This window comes from Pseudopipra pipra, chromosome 5 (genome assembly GCF_036250125.1).
Source record: "Pseudopipra pipra isolate bDixPip1 chromosome 5, bDixPip1.hap1, whole genome shotgun sequence".
Taxonomy (NCBI): Eukaryota; Metazoa; Chordata; class Aves; order Passeriformes; family Pipridae; genus Pseudopipra; species Pseudopipra pipra.
This window is the reverse complement of record NC_087553.1, coordinates 29,675,724-29,681,723: the sequence shown is the minus strand read 5'-3', so window position 1 is coordinate 29,681,723 and position 6,000 is coordinate 29,675,724.

Here is a 6,000-nt window from a genome sequence, read left to right as displayed (position 1 = left end):
TGTTTCTAAAAAATGGATTCAAGCTATTTCTGTCTCTTTGGGATTAGAAAGCCAATATTTATTTCTGAAACACCAACAAGGCTCTGAAATTGTTCATACTTAGCCTAATGAAAATTCAAAGTAACACCAATGATTTCAGCAGTGTTCTGTTAATTTAGACATGAGGGAGCCTGAGTAGAACAGGAATTGGAATCAAATCCATTAACCACAAAAGCAGGATGTTCTAACACAATCATAAATGCTTGCTATATGCAAAACTATAGTTCCCACTGCTAACTGTAATCTTGTGAATTGCTTAGAAAAAAACCCACTTGCTAATCTACAGTGTCATTGTACCAATTTTAAACATGGGGTTTTTTTAGGGACCATTCCTTGCTACATGTTAGCCTTGTGCTAATTACTTATTATTAAAGACATAATTTTTATAGAAATAAAGTCCAGGCAAGAACATTATAATACAAATAAGTATGATAAATAAAATAAATGTTAAATTGATGTATAGTTCAGTTTGGTAATCAGCGAGGGCACAAATTTTGAATCATGAATTTTGCTGGTTACATCCTTATTTTGTTCTTCATGCTAATTATTTCCTACAAGTCAAATTTATTCTGTTTGATTTTTCTATTTAACACAGAAAGAAAGATAACTAAGACAACAAAATATATACATTACCAGAAAAGGTGGAGAGAAAATAAAAGACTGATAACTGTAGGAAACTTAACTCAGCAGATCTCATCCATGCAGAAGTAGGAGTTTTGTTCTGTATTATTTTAAAGGTAAATTTTAAAACATCTACTTACTCTTTGCTATGTATTTCAACAAATTGTCTGAAACCTTTGCATATTTTTAAAAGTTTCTGCCTTTTTGCATTATTTTTAGCTTGGCAGCCCTGTGGATCATTTATAATTTTACATACACGAACTTCAGTTACAATGAATAATCAGTTTGTTTTCAGATCTTCCCTGTCTACTAGACCACAGAAAATTCTCTTCCATTGTAACCACCATCATGCCTTTTTGTTATTGCTAGGCAAGCACCTCTAAGTGATCCAAACAAGAAACATACATATGTACACCTGCATTTATATGTGTGGAGGGTTACAAAACAGGCTTCCAACATACAGAGGAACAGTACAATGGTAAAAGCCTACACTCAAGAACTCAGTCCATTAACATTAAGAAGATTTTAAAGTCCTGTTCCTTTATTTTATTGTAAGTATTGACTTTTAGAATTAATTAAGACTGGAACTCAGATCAAAGGACTTTACTAATTTCCTTATTTATTACTTGGAGTTAAGAAATTCCCTGTACAATTCCCACAAGGATGCAGACAGAGTCTGGACAGACAGACAAGTGAAAAGTGGGAGCTAATGAATATTGCTCCAGTGTCAGACAGGTAAAGCACTCCCCCCTTCCTGTTAATTCAGTCAAAACAATGAAAAGAAAAACCCAACCCAGTCTTGTCTTGTTTGGCTTAGACATGAACCCTTGATAAGACTCTGGAAAACAAGAAACTTTGTAATAGGTTTTAGCTACCTTTGGCTGACAAAATCATATGTCATAAAAATGTAAAAATAGAGGTACACTTCTGCAACCAATGTACATTCAACTTGATATGAACACTGAGATAAAGAATAATATAACATTTTTACTTGAATATTACATACTTTACATTTCTCTACAGAAAGGATATCCCAGCAGGAAGGAGAAAGGTGGAGCACAATCTCTGTAGCATTTCTTGTTCTGCATTGTACAAAACTTTGTAGGGACACAGGAAGAGGATACGGAAGTTTCTACAGGAAAACAGAGAAAAGTTCAAACATAAACAGAATCCAAAAATTTACCAACACTTTATAACATTTCCTTTTTCTCTTTAAATGTTTAAAGCAAGTTACATTACAACATAGTTTACTACATTTTTCTATGTGTATGTAGTTTTACAATTACTCTTGCAATAATATCTCAAAGTAATTTTTAACATGAATTGTGCAAGCTATATTAAAGCAATGTATGCAATAATCTATTTGGTACAGCATCCTCCTTTTAACAGAATAAGCAAGTGTTGGACTAACAAGTTTATACTACTCTCTATAAAGGACTTTGAAGAAACTTGGTATTTAACCGAAGTCCCCCTGAAGACCATTTCCACAACAGACCCTTGACTGGAACCCACCAAAAGAAACTTGACATAACCTCAACCCCTTTTATACAAGGATGTAAGATCCTGCTTCAGCAAAGCTTAAGAATGTGCTTAAATCTGGTGTTGCAGGCAGCTGAAACAAGCATGAGAAGGTTATATCTGAAGACGTGTCCTCTCACCTGGAGCAGCCACACTCCACTGGGTGGTGCCAATGGTGGGATACATCTGTGTTAGCTGTTACCATAGATTTGTCTGTAAAGGAAACTTCCCTATCCAACCATCCAGGAGTCGTTCTGGCAGTCACACTCGCACCATCTGAGCTGAGACCAAGGCACCTTTGGAGCTACACACCCCACACTCACACAGTCAGACCAGGTTTCCTTACCAGCTCAACCAGGTTTCCCATAGACGTCCATGTCTCTCAGACATCCCAATACCTAAAATAATTTAATCGAGGAGCAATAACTAAATAAGAAAATAACAGCTTGAGCTCTTGCCTCCAAGGAAGGACTCCAAAAAAAGGAACCCCATGGCTTTTATTCCCTTACAGTCTAAATGCAGGAAAATCTGGGGGTCATTGGCTCCTGCCATATCTCTGAGTGTCCGGTCCCCTGGCTGGCGCCACAGATCCCCAGGCCCTTTGTTATTCAAAGGGTCGGCAGTCCTTGCCACCCAGAGCTCAACCTGCAGCTCCCACTGCAGCTAGCAACTCCCACAGAGCTACCTGCATTAAATGCATTCCTTGACATGTAATTGCTTGAATATATTTTGTATTAAGCACAACATAAGAGCTCATGGTTAGCTCTTAAGAATTTGTTTAGTAAGTATGGACTTAGGCTTGTGTTATGGCCTTTTGCTAAGTCTGGCTGTAAAGGAGCCTACAGTCTGTATCAAAAACGCTTTCCGTGTAAATGTGGCATCTCTCTATAAAATCAGTCAGGAACATGAAACAACAGCCAAGGCAATATTCATACAACCGTAGTTTTGGCTGCGCATCATCAATTCTCTTATAACTGCAACTACTACTAGTATGTGATGAAAGGGTATCAGATGGGCTAATGGGTATCAGCTTTTCAACGTGATATTTGAGGTACAGGCAGGACAACAGTCACGATCTAATATATAGCAAGCCAGTAAATGAAAGATGTATGAACTGGGAATTTTTGGAGGAACAAGATGAAGTTTGCATTGCAAGCCTACATTACTTGAGTTTGTAGAAAGACCAAAATGTTGTCACTTTTAAATGACTTAGACATGAGTATGTCTACACTGAAAACCTTCCATACTTGCAATTCAAATGTATAGTAAATAAAATCTGAATAAAATCTCCTTATAGACAGCTGAAAAGTGATTCCACATTTCAGCTGTACAGAAGGCAGAATATGAATCAAAGATATCTTCCAACTCTAAGCATCTAATTAGGGGGACTGGGTTAGCTGGAGACACTTCCCAGAATCCCTGTGTAGTCAGCGGGGAGAAGCGAGCACCTCCAGATCATTTATAACAAGGTCTTAACTCACACGCCTTGAGTTGTTTTCTGAAATCTCTTTTCATTACAATTCAAGCAAAATGATTGCACATGCACATGTAAGATAAAGGTATTAAGATACATTCATTTTTAAACTTTTTTGTGTAATGTGACTTAGAAAAAGAATTTTCTAGCAAGCAGAAGGCAGGTACAATTATGCTAATAGCAGTCATTTCCAATAAGAAACACATAATCTGTGTACTCTATGGTTTGCACCAATGACGGGTTAAGAGGTTAGTTTTGACTTCAGAAAACCAAAGATATTTTGAAGATTTGCTTTTCCAAAGTGTCTTTTATATGAGATTTATAATTATGGCTATGAAGTATAAGAACAGGAGGGGCTTTAAGAAAACATCTATTATTTTATTAGAAAATGCACATCACCAAGAGCATGCATAATTAACTTTGAAATACAAACACAAAAATACAATAATTGGAACATCCTAATCAAATACACAGTAATTAGAAGAGAAAAAATATTGTCATTTGCACCTATCTGAAAATTGCTAAGTAGAGCTGTGTCCCAAAGTGTATGGCATACTGGGAAACATAAAAACTATAAGGTCACATGTTGAAGATAAAATCTGTGCTATTTCATTCATCATTGAAAAATCTTAGAATTAGTGTAGGCTGAAGAGAAGTGGCAGTGAGTTGTGCTCCATTTGACCAAAAGCATTTGAGAAGAGTAAAAACAGTTTAAGAGTGTTCAGATGCTATGGTGATATTTGGCAGTAGAATTACCCTGGATCCATTCTATTTAGAGATTAGATTAGGCTAAAATAGACAGATGGGAGACACGGGCAAAAAAAAAAAAAAAGACCAATAAAATATAACTTAAGTTCTAGCTCAGGCCTTTAAGTAATTAGCCTGGAAAAGAAATTGCAGTAGAACAGATTGGAAGATTTAAGAGAAGCCTGGTGACCTCTGAAATAGTTAATCTTTGCAGTTAGATTAGACCTCATGATTATTCAATGGTTCTTGGAATCCTCTTTCCCTGTTTTCATGGGTTGCTCGTTTAGGTGCTCTAGACTCCTTCAACCCACAGTGGCACAACATTCCTTAAATGACAAAAAAATCATAGGCAATCACACTGCACACAGGATGTAATTCCTTATAAATCTTTCACTAAGAAGGCAAACCTAATGGAAGTGTACACGCAATGATGCTTTTACTTGAAACATGTTGGGTCATGTGCTTTCTTCCACAACACACAGGGAAAGCAAAACATTCAGGAAAGCGAAATGTGCCAGAGGAAGAGGAGTGTAAAAGAGTCATTTCCCCCAAACACTCCTTCCTGATAAAGCACTACAGCCTTCTGGGGGTGCATAGGGGAGAAAAGGAAAACCTTGGGGTCTCTGAAACATCATTCTCATAAGACTGAGGGCAGATTTCTAACTGCAACCCAGCAGTAATCCTCATTCACAGACTGTCACGAGGGACTAGAACATGTTCCCTGAGGGGAAAAAAGGTCCCAGGAAAAATAGAAGAGCCTCCCTCTTCCTTGCTAATGTCCTACCATCTGCACACTATACATGTGTGCACTATACATGGTGTGAAGAAACACTTAGTCCTTCTGACTGTAACAGGAAACGTTTTAGGTTAAAATTTGCAGAATTTCTTTGTTCTAGAAAATGTGGCATGAGGTTTTGAACCTTTTAATGATGACATGCAATTGTTTTTCCCACTAATCTGAACCAACTTTGACCAAGAGGTTTCTCAAGGGCAAACACAGTTCTGTTGATGTCTTGCCATCACCTCTTCTAAACCTCACAATTTTACTCTAGATAGTTCAGCAAAAAGCTCAGGAAGAAATCTTGCTTGTGGGAAACACTGTGCAGTGTGGTCCCTTGAGGTTTAGAGTCAGTGTTACATCCTGGAGGTAGTGCTGTACAGTATGGTACACTGCACTTTTCTTGCCAGTGAAGCTGCCTGTGTGATGAGATACTGAGTACCTGACCACTTTTTGAGTGGTATGGATCCCCAAGGACTTTTTGCAATAATTAGGTTGCTTGGCTCTAAAGCCCATGCTTGTCCAGCAACAGGAAAGTGTGAAAGAGAAAAGCCAAACCTGCTAGAGGAACATTCATCAGTATTGATGCAACATTTGCAAGACATTTAAATAACATGTCAAGAAGGGCAGCCAAGAATCCTACACAAATTAGGCTGTCATTCCAACTCAGGTAATTATTTTCTATTTATCCAGTTTCCAATATTCCCTAGAAATCCTACTGTAACCTGTTAGGTGGTTATTCAAGGTAAAATTTCTAGAAAGTAAGAGAGAATAATGGTTACAAGTGATTCTTCCACAGAACCTACTGTGTTAGTTGTCATAA